This window comes from Malania oleifera, chromosome 10, assembly GCF_029873635.1.
Source record: "Malania oleifera isolate guangnan ecotype guangnan chromosome 10, ASM2987363v1, whole genome shotgun sequence".
NCBI classification, from domain to species: Eukaryota; Viridiplantae; Streptophyta; class Magnoliopsida; order Santalales; family Ximeniaceae; genus Malania; species Malania oleifera.
Genome location: NC_080426.1, coordinates 39,804,346 through 39,822,441, shown reverse-complemented (window position 1 = coordinate 39,822,441; position 18,096 = coordinate 39,804,346).

The window sequence follows — 18,096 nt, the reverse complement described above, 5'->3', positions numbered from 1 at the left end:
GGAAATTATTTAAAATTAATTATTAAAAACATAATTTTGGTGAAGCTTAATTATTTAATATATATTAATTTATATTTTAAATTTAATTAATTATTAAATCGGTTAATCGATTAACCGAATTTATATTTCCTATCCACCAAACTAAAAATCAATTTACCGAATTTTGGTGAAACTTAACCGAACCGATCAAACCGATTTTTTTACCCGAACCGAACCGATCAATTTCGATCGGTTGAATTGGTTAATTCAGTTTTCCTGAATTATGCTCACCCCTAGTGTAGTGTGCGAGTCCGTGGCAGCTGAAAAAATGAAAACTCTAATACTAACAGGATTTCACAAATGGCATATTTCGCTATTTTTTAAATTTTATCAAACAAATAATCTTGAAGGGATGCTTTAATATAGCAAGATTGATTTATTTAATAGACAAGTATTTAAAATTGAGTTTAAGTAAGGCAGTTCAACTTTTTTTGTATTTCACTCATTTATTTTTTGAATTTAAAATAAATCAAAACAAGTCAAAATTAATCTTCCTAAAATTTTGATTATATAATATTGAACTTTAAAATTAAATATAAGATTACTTATTGATAAACAACCAAATGATTCAGTTCATTCAAAATGTACGAGTAATATTTTAATTTGTGTTTTACTATATTATATTATTAAAAAAATTTAAAGATAAACAAAAATATATACTATTGGGAAAACTAAAGAAAATATTTAAATGATCACTCTCTCTAGATATATATAATGTTAATTTTAAATAAATTGTAAGTCAAATTTTGAATTGGTAAGCCTCCAAACAAATGAATAGACAAGTCTAATTTTTATTTTATGTACTAAAAAGGTTATAATTATACTTTATTTCATTCCTAAGCTTATTAAAAAACTTGAGTTTTTGACAATTAAAATTGTGAGTTAACTAACTAAACGAGTAAAATCGCAAGCTTAGGGAGTTGAGTATAACCTAACTAAAACTCAATTCATTTAGTTTTCCAACTCAAAATTTAAATATGAGTTTCACTCATTTATCTCGACAAATAAACTTGAGCAAACTATTATCAAACCAAGTACCGAGTAGCTCATGAACAACTTGACTCATTTAGAGCCCTTAAATCATAAAATTTTATCGTACTTGTTAAAAAAATATGTTTTTTTTTTAATTTATTTATTGTGGCTTTTATTACAGCCATTGGATCGTCTCTAAATCCAACGGTTGTGTGGTGTCATATATATGTTTGTAAGTCATGGGAAAAAAAGTGTATTACTTGTCATTTTGTGTGATGAGAGATAGAGTGGGCTTTCTCTTTAGGAAGATTTTTTTCTTCACTGGTTTGACAGGTGAAGGAGTGTACAGGAGATCTAGGATTGGGGAGAGTCTGATCAGATCTTGTACTACCATCGTTTCATAGTGAATTTTTCTCCAGGTGCACGCTCCGTGGATGTAGGCAATCTTGGTGAACCACGTAAAATCTCTCATCTACATTTTTTTTCTGCGAATGTTCTTTGTGCTATTTATTTTATTGATCGTAAGATCAAAATCGTTGCACGTCAACAAGTGGTATCAGAACACGGTTTCGATTAGGTGCAGATCTGGTAGATTATATCAGATCAAAAGAAATTTTTTGGATAGTTTTTTTCCGCAAGAGTGCTCAAGATCAGAGCGGTTCATTCAAATCGGATTGAGGTACGCGGATTCAAATCATGTGCCGAAAAATTATTCCAAAATTTTTCAATTGAAAAATTGGATTGAGGTATGCGAATTTAGATCAAGTGACAGAAATTTATTTTGGATTTTTTTCAATTAAAGGAGGATCATTTTTCAATTGAAGGTGTGAAAAAAAAATTCCGCGGATGAAGAGCATGATGAATAGTGCTAGAATTGGGTCACAGGCCCGGATTCATAATCGGGTCAGGTATGGAACGCAACGAGTTGACACGCAGGTCAAGAGGCTGGGTTACAGGTCGGATCCAAGCGGAACCCGTCGGGTCAAGGCTCGGGTCAGCATCTGGGTCGACTAGAACACGTGAGGGTCGCACGTGCAGTGGAACAAGGATCCAGGTCGAGCAAAACGGGTTAGGCCGAGGAGCGGTTCCTCCGCATGGAGCGCTAACGTCACGCTAACATCATCCTGATAGGTGCTAACACCAGAGAGCAGAGAAAAAAAAAATTTAATGGCGAGTACTTCAACGGTCAAGTTCAAGGTGGAGCCTTTTAATGGAATAAATAATTTCAGTTTGTGGTAGAGCACTGTGAAAGATGTGTTGGTCCAACAGGGACTAATTAAAGCATTATATGGGAAAGACAAAAAGCCAGAGATCATGTCAGATGATCAGTGGGAGGAGCTAGAAATGAAAGTGGTAAGTACCATTCGCTTAAGTTTAGTTTCAAAAATTAAATACAATGTGTTGAATGAAACATCACCAGCTGAGCTTTGGAAAAAATTGGAGAATATTTATATGTCCAAGTCCTTAGTTAATAGACTCTATTTGAAGAAATAGTTGTATCAGTTGAGGATGACTAAGGGCACAAAAGTCAGAGACCACCTCAATTATTTCAATAAAATAATCATGCAGTTGTTGAGTATTGAGATAAAAATTGAGGAGGAAGATAAAGCACTGATTCCGTTGTATTCGCTTCTTAGTTCACTTGGTACTTTGAAAACCACACTCCTGTCAGGTAAGGAGACTCTTACAGTTCATGAGGTGACTATTGCCATTCTGGAGAGTGAGAATTTTCACAAACCAGATTATCCAGGACATGGAGAAGGGTTGGTGGCTAAGGGTAAGTCTAGCTAATAGCAAGGCAGGAGTTCTAGCAAGGGTAATTGGAATCAAGGGAAATCTCGATCCAAGTCCAGGGGTAAGAATGGGAACTAGAGGAGTGGTTGTTTTTATTGTGGGAAAGAAGGGCATATGAATAAGGACTGCCTAAGGAAGAAAAGAGATTTAGAAGAAAAGAATAGGAAGAAAACTGAGCAGGCTACTGTAGTGGAGAGCAGTTCATCAGTTTTTGATGGGGATCTTATGGCTATTACTACAGGTTTCAATTGCTTAGCCGATACCTAGACTTTGGATTCGGCGTGCTCATATCATATGTGTCCATACAAGGACTGGTTTGACTCGTATGAACCAATCTCTGGAGGGACGGTGTTAATGGGTAACGATGCTTCCTATGGTATTATGGTATTAGAACGGTCAGAATCAAGATGTTTGATGGTGTGGTTAGAACCATCAGGGATGTGAGGCATGTTCTAGATCTAAAAAGGAATCTGATTTCCTTGGGCTCTTTGGATAGTAATGGTTTCTCTTTTTCAGCTAGGGATGGTGTGCTGAAAGTGGCTAGAGGTTCACTAGTAGTAATGAAGGGTCATGTAAGGAACAATTTGTACACTCTAGTGGGTAGCACAGTGACAGGTGGAGTTGTAGCTAGTACTTCTTCATATACAAATACAGATGATACTACTCTATGACATATGAGGCTGGGTCACATGAGTGAGCACAGTTTGCAGGAGCTGCACAGGCGGAACTTACCAGGAGGTAATTCTTGTTGTAAGCTTAAGTTGTGTAAATATTGTTTGTTTGGTAAACATTGTAGGGTGAGTTTTAGAACAGGAAAGCATACGAACAAGGAGGTGCTGAAGTATGGGGTCCAGTACATGTACAGTCTCACAGTGGTGCTATTTATTTTGTCTCATTTATTGATGAATTTTCCAAGAAGCACATGAATGAGGTATTCAGTAAGTTTAGGGAATGGAAAACTTAGGTAGAGAAACAAACAGGGAAACAGGTGAAGTTTATGAGATCTGACAATGGACTAGAGTACAAAAACAGCCTGTTAATTGACTTCTGTAAGGAAGAGGGGATCACTAGGCACTATACAGTTCCACATTGGCTGAAAGGATGAACAGAACATTACTAGAGAGGGCAAAATGTATGAGAATTCAGACTAATCTGCCTAAGTCATTATGCGCAGAAGCAGTGAGTATGACATGCTACTTGGTTAACAGGTCTACTTCTGCAGCTATTGACTCAAAGATTCATAAGGAGGTATGGACAGGTAAGCAAGTAGATTATTTTGTGTTGAGAATATTTGGTTGTCCATCGTATGTGCATGTGCAGGAACATGAAAGATCAAAGTTGGACTCTAAGTCCAAACTGTGCGTATTTCTTAGTTTCCAAGAATGAGTGAAGGAATACCGGTTGTGGGACCCTATGGCACGAAAGGTGGTCATTAGCAAGGATATGGTTTTTATATTAATTTTTAAAAAATAGTATTTTTTTATTTTACAAAAATCATATTATGCCCTTGATAAAACAGTCCAGCTGTACAAGTCACAGGAGCTTAATGGGTTGTGAGTTATGCCTAAAAGAAAGAGAAACCAGTATACTCCTCCTGCCTCTCCCTTACTTCCACACCTTTCCTCTCCTTTCTACCCCATTTGTGTCTAATAATTGAAACCAAGTAGAATAATTAAATAACTTTGAACGAGTGATCTTCATTGAATTGTCGATAAAGCTTTTGAGCCAGTGGTTTAGATTCAAAGTTGATCTAATAGATAAAATAATGAAATCTACTTTTAAAGCATAGAGATGCTGGTGAGACCCTTCCAATCAAATCATGACAAGCAGATCAATGTCATTTGGGTCTTGGGAGTCTTCAACAATATCTTCTTGAGGTTGATCATCATCTCCATCGTTGTTGTATGGCAAGATTCTCCATCATTGATGTATGGCAAAATTCTTAGTTTCAAAGTGGAACTCATTACAAACCCAATGGACACATCAAAGAATTTTATCGACTATTTTAATTTGAACATGCTATTGTATTTTTATAAACCTTCTCATACTATAAACTATGGCAAGATTTTGAGCCTCCTTGTAGAAATGTACATTTAAGCATGGTTGATTATTAGTTTGATTTTAACTTGCATTATAGGAAATTTTTTAGCGTGGTTGATTACTAACAAGATTCTATAGTTATTTGTCTATGTGGAACCTGCAATTATTTTATATAGGATTTGAAACTTCTATATATCTTTATGGATGAACACTTATTTTTTCTATGTTCATTTATTTTTAATACACTAAGGGTTCGTTTGGAACCACTTATGCATAAGTATTTTAATTAAATTGAATAAATGCTGATAATAAGTGTTGAGTTGGAAAAGTACTAAAAGTTATAAGTAATGTTTGGTTATATTTAAAGTAAATGGTATTTGGATACTTACTTTTATTATACGGTACTAAGATTATTTTTAAAGGAAGTTTAGATTAAAAATATTAATATTTTTAAATAAACAATTTCATTAATATTTATTTTAATTATTTATGATTAAAATTAAAATATTTTCTATTAAAAAAATAATATAAGATTATTTTTTTAATTGACAATAATCTTGTTATTAATGTTTATTTATAACATATTACTATCATATTAAATTATGATAAAAATAATAATATTAATTAAGTTTAAAATTTTAATTTATTTAATGTCAATTTAAATTAATAAATAGTTCTTGTTCAATCCAAAATTATGATAACTAATATACCATAATACATGGTAAGATAATATATAGTTATTTTTAAATATATTTTAAATAAAAAAAATTATAAATAAATTTAAATGGTAATAATATTAATTTTATATTTAAAATTTAAATATTTTCTATGAACTAAAATAATATAATATTCTTATTTATTAATTAACAATAATCTTATTATTAGTATATATTTATAGCATATACATTAAGTTATGTTAAAAATAGTACTAATAACTAAATTAAAAATTTTAATTTATTTAATATTAATTTAAATTTATAGATGGTTCTTTTTATTCATTATAGAATTTAATCATATTTTATTAATAATTAATAGGCTATAGTAAAATAATAAATGGCTAATTTTTAATTAAAATTTTAATTAATAATTTGTTAACTATTATTTTTAATTAACATTTATTAATTAGAAAATAATATAATATTATTTTTTTAATTAACAATAATCTTATTCTTAATTTATATTTATCATATTAATTTATATTAAACTATTATTATTAATTAAATTAATGTTTTTAGTTTTCAATACTATTTCAAATTAATATATGGTTTTTTTTCTTCATTTCATAATTGAATTATGTTTCATTAATAATTAATATATTATAATGCATAATAAAATAGTATATGATTATCTCCTAATGCATATTTAAAATTATAAAATAGTCGCTAAATTTTCTTATATTTACAAAATTGACTCCGCCTATAAACAATATTACTTATAAGTTGTCAAAAGTTATCTTAAAATTAATTATCAAAATTCAATTAAAATGTTCTCAAAAAAGTGATTTTAAAAAAGCATTTTTTTGTAGTAAATGTTTGTTATAGTACAAGTCAAATGTCACTTTTGTGTAAAAGTTCTTATCGTAATTATAAGTACTTTTTAAAAAAAATGCTTCCAAAGTGGGGCTAAATGCTCAATCACTTTTGACATTTTTGTTCTTGTTTGCACCGAGGTGAATGATGCATCACAATTAATACTATATATAATCCATTAGTGGAAATACTCCATGGACCACTTATTTATTTATTGTCGAGTGATTCCATAAACCACTCAATGGATGTATATGTATACGTTCAAGGAATTAAAATTTGTAAATGATATTTTAGCTTTGATGAGGGTTCACTATTACTACAAATGAAGGATGGTGATTATTTCTCATACGTGTGGTCACTGCTACAATTGTCCTCACCATTCTCTTACCCAATAATAAAATCAATTTTTTTTATTACATAAGAACTCCAGACACCAACAAGTCCTTTGGAATGAATGCATATAACTTTTAGTTACTATACTAAGTTTTAGAAACGATAACTTACTAAAGCCTCTAAAAATATAAGAAGTTTGTCATTCATAAAATAAATTCATTATAATAAAAATGATTAAGCTTACACACATCTTGACATTATGTTTTTTTTCATACATATCACATCACAACCTTTATGCGATAAACTAGGAGTAAAGAGGAGAATAGTCATTGAACTTGTCACTGGATTCAATGTGGCCATGGTACTTTAATGTTGGGGATAATCCTGGAGCAACAATCACACACGAAGAAAGAAACAAACACATCCACACTAGAACATCGGATTTACGTGGTTCGGTTGAATAGACCTACGTCCACGGAGCACACACCACTGCACTATACTGGGAGAAAAAAAAAACAAGGAGGAGGAGCCACACTGCTCAACTCACTTAGTCTCTCTCTTCCTCTCTCTCTTACTGCAATTCTCTCTGCGTACAACCTCTCTGCACTCACAGCACTCACACTACACACAACATCTCTCACACCTTTCACAGCTCACTGCAACACTGCATACGCAGCTTTCCCCCGCACAACACAACTCCACACACACGTATATATATACACAAGGGGGAGCAAAATTCAAAGGGCGGTGGCAAAATGTCAGCATAGCCGGCAGAGTAGGTGGTCGCCGGTCTTCAATGTCCAAGTTAGCGACTGGGCTGGTGCGGCTGTCGGCGACTCCACACCTACAATCTCAACAATCTCCCACTTGGAGACGGAGACAGCATCTCAACCAGTGTATAGACAAATGATGTGCTCATGTCTGTCTTCAAGCATGAAGACCAACTAAAACTGAGCACAACTTCAGTTTCTCTCTAGTCACCACCTTCTTGTCTACTAGATTTCTAAGGACTAACTAATCTGATGGTTGTCAGCTTCACAACTGGTGCAAAGATGCCCGTGTAGTCAATCCCTTCCTTCTGTTCAAAGCCTTTGACTACCAACCGAGACTTGTACCTTCTGGAGCCGTCATGCTCCTCTTTGATTCTGTACACCCACTTGTTATGAAAGACCTTCTTACCTTTGGGCAACCCAGCTAGTTCCCACGTTCTGTTGGAGGTGAGGGACTTCATCTCGTCCTTCATTGCAAGCTCCCACTTGCTCATATCTGCCACCTAACATGCTTCATCACAGCATTTGGGCTCTCCTCCATCTGTAAGAAGTAAGTAATCTATATACCTTCCTTCTGGTACATGAGGCCGAGTAGATCTCCTAAGCTTCGGAGCTGGAGTAGGAGACGGTGGTGCGACGATCTGCTCCACTGGTTCCTTCACCTGAGGATTCTCGACATTCTGCTATTGTGTCCCGACACACTTCTTTGGGGCATGGGTGTTTATCTGAAAACTGACCCTTTTCTGTTTCCTGACTGTACGATCCTCACACATGTCAATCTGCACTGACTGTAGACCATTCAATTTTCCCTTTGAGTGCATCACCCTAAGTTCCTTCTCGCTCATGTGACCAAGTCGTTGGTGCTAGATGTTGTTGTTGTCATTTCTTGCAGCAACTAAAATAGACATGGAGGCATTGGAGGTTAGAAAAAGTGTTCCGCTTTTCTTACCTCGTGCAATCGTAAGTGTACCCTTTAAAACTTTCCATTCATCGCTAATGAATTTCGTCATGTATCCCTCATCTGCCAGCTAACCAACTGAGATCAAATTCTTTTTCAGGTCTGGAATATGTCGACATCCTTCAGCTTCCATACTGACCCGTTTATATTGATTTTCACAACTCCCTTGCCGGTTACGTCGCAAGGTTGATCGTTGCCAAGGTACACCTTACCGAAATCATCTGGTGTGTACTCTTCTAGGCAATCTCTGTAGCAAGTGGCATGAAATGAGGCTCTGGAGTTTAACACCCAAGACTCCTGTTTGCTCTCCAAAGTGCATATCAACTTCTCATCATTCTCGGAAGTAATATTTGCTTCTGTCTTTGCCCTTGTATCGAATTCTTTCTTCTGACTCCTGCACTGGTTCTTGTAATGACCAGTCTTTCCATAATTCCAGCACTCAATAACTTTTGTACTCTGGGAACCTGTGTCCAGAGTACCTCTGGGATTTCTAGATTTAAACTGTCTGGGCCTAAATCTGCCACGGTTGTTTGCTCATCCATGTCTGTTTCCTCTGCCTCGACTCTCCATGTTCAAGGCTAAACTCAAAGTGGAGCCATGGTTCGACTGCATTCTTATTTCCTCCGTCAAAATCATGCTGACGACCTCATCGTATACAAGTTTCAATTTTCCTGCGGAGCTACTGATGGCAATGATGACACCATTCCAACTTTCAGGCAACTGACTAAGAATCAGTAGAGCCCGAATCTCATTATCAAACGTTATGCCGACTGAGGCGAGTTGATCAGACAACTCATTGAAGTTATTCAAATGCCTACTGAAACTCTCACCTGCAAACATACTCGTCATAAATACTCTTTTCATGAGATGTACCTTATTTTCGGCTGAAGGCTGCTCGTACATATTAGAGAGTGCATCCATCAAAGTCTTGGTGGATGTTATATGCTTGATATTGAATGCCACAGATTTCGACAACGTCATTCTGATGGCTCCGAGGGCTTTTCGGTCTAGTAACTCCCACTCGCTCTCCTTCATGGATTCTGGCTACTCCATCAGTGGTAAGAGCAACTCCTTACCAAACAAATAGTCCTCAATTTGCATTTTCTAGAAACCGAAGTTCGTGCCGTCAAACATCTCGATCCGAGAGCTCTTTTCGTTTGACATCTCGATTCACTAATTTAGAGATAGAATTAGCACAAATGGACAGCACAGTTGGATCCAAAATAGCCAAAAATCCTAGAAATGGCTAAAGTCACTAAAAACAGACCCGAAATGGCTTCAAAAAGCCCGGTCAAACTTTTGGTCAAACCTAGTCAACTTTAACAGAATATTCCTCTCACGGACGGAATATTCCTTGATGGCGTTGTTAATGCCGTTAACTGCACAGTCTGCTGACGTGGCACGCGGGGCCCACCACGGATGTGGCACCGTGGGGCCCACCTACTGGCGAGTGACTGTGGGGCCCACTGTGGGACCCACTGCAGAAGTGGCGCGGCGCAGGGCTGACGTGGTGTGGGCACGGGGCTGACGTGGCGGCTGACTCGGCCGCTTACTTGGCACCACGTGGTGCTGACGTGGTGGCGGCTGGCTGGGCATGGCTCCTGGCTGACGTGCGCTAACATGGGCGGGTGACGTGGCGCTAACGTCACTCGTCTTCAACCTTCATCTGTTCTCCGACGCATAGCCGCGCGTGCGGGAACCTGCCAAGTTTCTGCAGGCGCATGAAGGCACGTCTAGGCACGTGGAAACGTCTCTTATACGTTGGCGGCGCGTGTAGGCACATGCGGTCTCATCTGTGGTTATTTGAAGCTCCAGTTGCCACCATTAGCTTCGTCTGGACGAGAGGAGTTCGATGGTGGCCTCTAAAATTAAATTTTATGCTACTTGACAGAGGCTCAAAATTCGGGAATTTTTCTTCTGGCGATTCTACTCCAACCAAGCTCTGATACCAATTGTTGGGGATAATCTTGAAACAACAATCACACACGAAGAAAGAAACAAACACATCCACACTGGAACACTGAATTTACGTGGTTCGGTCGAATAGACCTACGTCCACGGAGCACACACCACTGCACTATATTGGGAGAAAAAAAAAAAAACAAGGAGGAGGAGCTACACTACTCAACTCACTTAGTCTCTCTCTTCCTCTCTCTCTTACTGCAATTCTCTCTGCGTATAACCTCTCTACACTCACAGCACTCACACTACACACAGCATCTCTCACACCTCTCACAGCTCACTACAACACTGCATACGCAGCTTTCTACACACAACCCACACAACACAACTCAACGCACACGTATATATATACACAAAGGGGAGCAAAATTCAAAGGGCGGTGGCAAAATGCCAACATAGCCGGCAGAGTAAGTGGCCGCTGGTCTTCAATGTCCAAGTTAGTGACTGCGCTGGTGCGGCTGTCGGCGACTCCACACCTACAATCTCAACATTTAATTCCTACAATTTTAGTTACCCAACTACTGGAATTAGTTTAATGTCATCCACAAGCCAATGACCATTAAGGAAATAAAATGGAATGCTTCTTTGGCATCCCAATCAATAGTCTTCAGCTTTTAGTTAACGTCTAATCAGCATCCATGCTTCTTTTCTCCTTTTATCCTCTTCTCCCAGAACCACTTTTCTTATTATTCGTTTGCCTCTCTTTTGGGCCTCTCCAGCCTTATCGAAGCCTCTGATCCGTGGGCAGGCAAAACTGCCACCCTCATCTAGATTGGTGACTTCCTCAACCGCAGTGATGATGAGTTCAAGATCCTCTATGTCCTCAACAAGTTAAAGCATGAAGCTTCAAGAATCGACAACATTGTGATTATGATGTGTTAGCCTGGGTGGCTATACTATCATATTTAATGTATATTGATGATATTAACCTATTTATTGTTCCTAGTGTTTTCCTATCTTTGCATATCATGTTTAGTACATGTACTCGTATATGAAATACTGGATCAAAAGCAAAGATCAGACCAAGTTGATGTCAAGTAGGAAGGATCAAAAGGACACTCATTCGGAAATGACTCAAGCACATCCAAGGAAGTTTATTGTAGAATTATTTGTTTTAGGGAGTGTTTGAAGTAGTATATTTTGTAACTTTTGCGGTTTTGTTTCTTTCATGATTTCTGAGCAAGAGATGAGCAATTGCACATGCATATTGTGACGCCCCGATTTCCATAAATTTTTTTTTTTTATTAATTATTTATCCACACCAATCGGTCGCGTCATCAACCCTGATACCATGCATATAACCCGACTCACATTGGGTACCGGGTATACCAAGTCATAACACAAATAAATCACCTAGCAGCGGAAGTCATCATAACAAGCCACAGCAAATACACATACCAAAGCATATTCCACCCAAATCCATACACATATCCAAAGTACATTCCCAAACATAAAAACCCTAAAAAGTTATCCAACCCCATCTAACACACTCACCCTGTATACTAGGGTCTCTGCTCCACTTTATTTGGGAGCTCTATCACTAGCTCGATCCCGGTCTCCTGAAAAGTTTAATACTTGGGTGAGACACATCTCAGTAAGACGAAATAAGTTATTAACAGTGTGTGGTAATATGGGTGTAGTTGTAATAATAAATGAAAGCTCTTTTAAGCTGTTGATCATCTAAGAAAATAATGGTATATACATATAATCACATAGATATATAACATAGCTTTTATAAGTTTTATCCACATTTTCAAATTCATTCATTTCCCATTTCATTATTCTTTATTATTATTATTATTATTTTTTCCTTTTTCCCTTTATTTTCCATGTTTCTTTTAACAGGCCCACGAGTATCCTCAGTACCTTGTACCATGTCATGTCTGTAACTCATGGCCACTTTCCTTTCACTATCCAGCCCATGGGTATCCTCAGTACCTTGTACTATGCCGCGTATGTAACCCGTGGCTCCCCTAAGGATTTTCTTCCACACCATGCTTCCCTCCATGGTCAGGGTTGTACGCCCTCAAGGCTGGATCTAACTGCAATTGGCCAACCCGGTTAGATCAAATAATACCATAAATATGTCTGTAGTAACGAATGGTCTGCGTCATATCCTGGTCTAAAATCTAAGGGACAACGTACAACCTTACCCTGGCCCATTCACACTGCCACGCCACACACTCCACGAGTCCGTGTGGTTGCACTTTTCATCCGCTACAATCGATACCGTGCTCGATATCATAACCCATCTCTGGGGTTTACATATCCATCCATCAGGGTTTTTCCTTTTCACCATTTAACTTTCTCATATTATCATTTTCCACTTCCATATATTTACATACATTGTAGTTGTTGCATTGCAATGTTTACATTTTCAATATTCACATTCATTATTCAAAAATCAGTATTCATATGTCAATTTCCACATTTCAGTATTCCCAGCATTTCACATCCTATTTCATCTCATAACAATATATACATACATACGAAAATATATTCCATTTCACATATTTCATCAATTCTAGCAGATATATATCAATATTCCATAAAATCCCTTTAACATCCACTTATCCCCTTTCCATTATTTTTCAGAAAATCACGTTAACATTTCCAATTTCAACCATTTTTCAAGGATATTAATTATCATATCAATTTTCCCAATTTTTCCACATTTCAAGTCACATGCCACAATATTCATTTCACCATTTTTCCAAAATCATGTCACACATTATCTCATTTATCAATAATAATAATAATAATAATAATAATTTAGGAAATTATAATAATCCATTTCACAACTAAATCAACCAATATTTCACGAAAATCCTCCTATAATTTATTCCCCGTACCTGTCTTACTGAGATGCCCACATAGTTCAATCCTGAGCCCATGGCATTTCCAGCACAAAAACCTATAATTTTCATTTCCCCAAAACATTCAACAGAATTCCAACATAATTTCCATAAAACATTTCCTAGGTTCCCAATAACCCAAATAAATTGTTAAACTCCAAAATAATCAACTTACCTCGATTTCCTGAACTATGCCCGCAAGGTCCCGAAATTACTCCCGTGACACTTACTCGAGTCCTGAATTCAATAACCCTAATTCAACCTTAGAATGCCCAATATTCAACATTTCCAAATTTACAATAATTAAATAATAATTAGCCCCTTAATAACCCCCTTAGCCTAATTTTGAGGTCATGCCTACGACGACCCCACGAGAAATCCGCTCCACTAGACTTGTAGAAAATCATCCCTAGATTATCGTGGTGATGTCTGATCATCAATTGGGTTTAAGATTTATGAGAAATTGAGGTAAAAGTGAGAATTGAGCTTACCCCACGAGATATGCCTACGCTGCTCCTATGACAAATCCGCTGCGGTAGAAATGTCAGTGGCGAAAAATGGAGCCCAACGATATTTTCTAATTTTCGATCGGGCAAAAATCAGTCGAAAAATTGAAGGAAGTGGGAGAGAGAAACGGATGAGAGATGAAGGGGGGCTCTACTCTCTGCGAGAAATATGAAATTATGCTTCTGGAAGCTTTAGTTTTATATATATATATATATATATATATATATATATATATATATATATTATATTATATTAATATATAATATTATATTATTTAATTCATTATTATTATTTATTTAATTATTTATTTATTTTAATTAATTTAATTTAATTTAATTTTTATTTTTATTTTTTATTTTATTTTATTTTTTTGAAACCACTCTACTAATCTTGTATAACCATTTTTGAGGTTTGCACATGCATACTAGAACACTTGAGTTTATAGGATCTCACTAAAGTCACAAATTCAACTTTCATAGTTTTCAAAGTTAAATCAAATAGTTTGTCAAATGAATCCTAAACTCAAATATATTTTCCAAAGGGACAAGTTTTCAACATCTTGGTTTTATAAACATCTTCATTCTTTGTCCCAGTTCTATCAAAACGAGTCTTTATGTCCTAAAGCCTCAAGAAAGTCAATTATATTTCTATAAAGGGCATATTAGCATATAAGATATCAAAATGAGCTTTCAAATGTGCTTTCATAAATAAGATATCTTATATTCAAAGGGAAACTCATATGAACGAGTTTTAAATCATATTAGTGTTATAATCTTTTACAAACTTGGTCATGATTGGGTTTAAAATCTCAATTATGCACTGATCAAATTTTCTGAATACCCTTCGATATTTGGGGCATAACTTTTACTAGAAAAGTCCAAAAAGGAAGATCTTGGTGTCTATGGAAAGTTAAGAAAAAATATCACAACTTTCATGTTGATAACTTTTTTTATTTGGGGCACTAGTCGACGAGTGGGTCCAATTTTTCGACAAGTCCAGGTAGAATGTTAACGATTGCTGGCAGAATGCTACTAGTCGACGAGTGGGGGTCATTAGTCGATGAGTGAGGGCCACTAGTCAATGAGTGGGGGCCACTAGTTGACGAGTGATGTCAGGATTTAGTCCCCAACGGCTAGAAAATGGTTAGTTTTTTTTTTGCGATTTGCTCTCAACGGTCCAATAACGTCTAGCAAGAGTTTTTGGCTATAAATACAATTTCATAGACTTGTTTAGTATGGTTTTTATGATTTATACAAGTTCATAGTGAAAAATATCCTTGAATACAAAACATAAGCACTTTGCATCTTTGTTTATTACTCACAAGTGTTCATACTCTCTTACTCTCTAATCTTGTGTGAATCATTCTTTAAGAGATTAGTGTGAGGGTTTTTCTTTTTTTGTACTTGCAATCAGCTCAATAAGGAGCATTTTATTATAATCTTCCATTTTTTTGTAAGGTTCTTTGTGAATCATTTGGTGAAGGTTCTTTGTGAACCGAAGTGAAGGATCTTGGTTAGTGCGGTAGAGATTTGTTCCTAAGTGTAGGGATTTGTTCCCAAGTTGTAAGACTTCTCCGCTGGTGAAGGAGTATTCTTAGTGGATTGTGGAATCCTTGGCTTGGTGTTAAGGTGTGAACGTATGCTTGATGTCGAACCACGTTAAAATACCGGTGTTAAGCTTTCTCTCCCTATACTCTTTAATTTGTGTTTTGTGCTTGATTTACATTTGATATATTGTGATATAATTTCTTGTATCTTACCAAGACTTTTATTTTGTAGAGAAAATCAAAATACGCGAAAAGAGTACATTCACCCCCCTCTAGACTCTATTGTATGATTCCTCTACGGGGCATGACATATATACTCCAAGGGTTGGGACGATTAACATGATGAACGACAATCACGAGATTAGGAATATCGATGACAATTTCAAGTGCGTCATGAGATCGGGGCTCAACAAGTTTAAGATTTGGGTTGATTGGTTCTATGTTGGGAATGATCTGAGGTGTTTCTGTTTTGGGTTGCCAAAACCTAAGGATCCCTTTCAACAAGATGGTCTAATATCAGCTCAATTTTTGTCATAAAATGCAGTTGTGTTGGTGGTTGGCGAATAAGTTTTTGTTCATCGAGGTTTATTAAACCATTTGGTCCGATCTCAAGTCAATTTTTTGTCATAAAATTCAACTATGTTGGTGGTTGGCGAATAAGTTTTTGTTCGCGGAGGTTTGCTAAACCATGTGTGTTATGAGTTGGAAAGGATTAAAGCAAATATAAGGGATTGGATTTGTGGGTTGAAGAGGAGGATTCTATTGAGGTGTTTGTAGAGGATGCATTTTGTGGTCTAAGTGAGGAAATACTCTCACCAATTCGCAAAAAAAATTGCAATTGTTTGATGCTCAAATGTGTTCTAGCAATGATTCTCAAAACAAAGAGGATGATCGTGGATTACACTATCTAGCAAAATGAGATTAATGGCGTTTGCAAGAATAAAACAATTAGGGTCAATGTGGGCATGTCGAAAAGGTGCATTAATGGGTTTCTTGAAGTTCTAAAGATAAATGGGGATTCTAGTTGCAGAACTCACCATCAAATCCTTAAACATTCCACTTCAATTTTCAAACATACAATTAATTCAAACTGCATAATATTCTAATTTGTCTTAGCCTCGATAAAATATCAATAGTCCAAGCTTCCAATAGTCCTAGAAACTCATTTAAATGCAAAATATTGCATTTTAACTTCAACCAATAAAATAACATTCAAACTAAATTAATCAATATTATAATTTAATTTCAAATAGTAAAATATGATAAATGAGTTATATGTTATAATATTCCAATTCAATTTCAAACATATAATTCAAACTACATTATATTCTAGTTCAATTTGAAAAAATAGAATACAATATACAAGTAATAGTTCATAATGTTCCAATTTAATTTCAAAATCACAATTTAAATTGCACAATATTATAGTTTAGTTTCAATTTGGTTGAATTTTAAACACACAATTTGAATTATATAACATTTCAATATAATTTCAAACGTACAATTTGGATTCCATAATATTCTAATTTGATTTTAAGCATGCAAGTTTAATTTTTGATAGATCCATCATTGGTGGTATATCAACAATAAATCTCATTTAGGTATAAGTTGACAGTTAATATCCTAAATTAATTAAAATAACTTTGATCTCACTTTTAATTCAATGGATATGTGAGAGAACTATATTTCTAATATCCTAACTTTTCAAATTTGAGGTGTACACCCCATTTTTTTCTAGGTCAAATATAACAAAAGCGTCATTACTACTACTATTATTATTATAATTATAATAATAGTAATAATAACAACCAACAACAACAACAATAATAATAATAATAATAATTACCAATAATTATAAATAGTAGTAAAATAATAATAATAATAATAATAATATTATTATTATTATTATTAGTTTACTACTATTTAAAATTATTGGTACTATTATTGTTATTATTATTGTACTATTAATAGTTTACTATTATTATTAGTAGCAGTAGTATTATTATTATTAGTTTATTACTATTATTATTATTATAAGTATTGTCATTATTATTATTATTACTATTATTGTTCTAAGTAATACTAGTATTATTATTAGTATTATTATTATTATTAGTTTATTACTATTATTATTATTATTATTATTATTATTACTATTATTGTTATAAGTATTACTACTATTTATAATTATTGGTACTATTATTGTTATTATTATTTTACTATTATTAATAGTTTACTATTATTATTAGTAGCAGTAGAATTATTATTATTAGTTTATTACTATTATTATTATCATTATTATTATTATTATAAGTATTGTCATTATTATTATTATTACTATTATTGTTCTAAGTAATACTAGTATTATTATTATTATTATTATTATTATTATTATTATTATTATTATTATAAGTATTGTCATTATTATTATTATTACTATTATTGTTATAAGTATTACTACTATTTATAATTATTGGTACTATTATTGTTATTATTATTTTACTATTATTAATAGTTTACTATTATTATTGTTAGTGTTATTATTATTATTATTAGTTTATTACTATTATTATCATCATCATCATCATCATTATTATTATTATTATTATTATTATTGTCATTATTATTATTATTATTATTATAAAACAAAAAAAACACAAAAAGAAGAAATAAAACAAAAAAATAAAAAAATTCAAAAATAAGAGAAAAAGGAAAAGAGTGTACAAACAAATGTTGCAGTTAATGGGAACGGGCTATGTACATTCATGCAAATATTACAAAAACAAGGAAA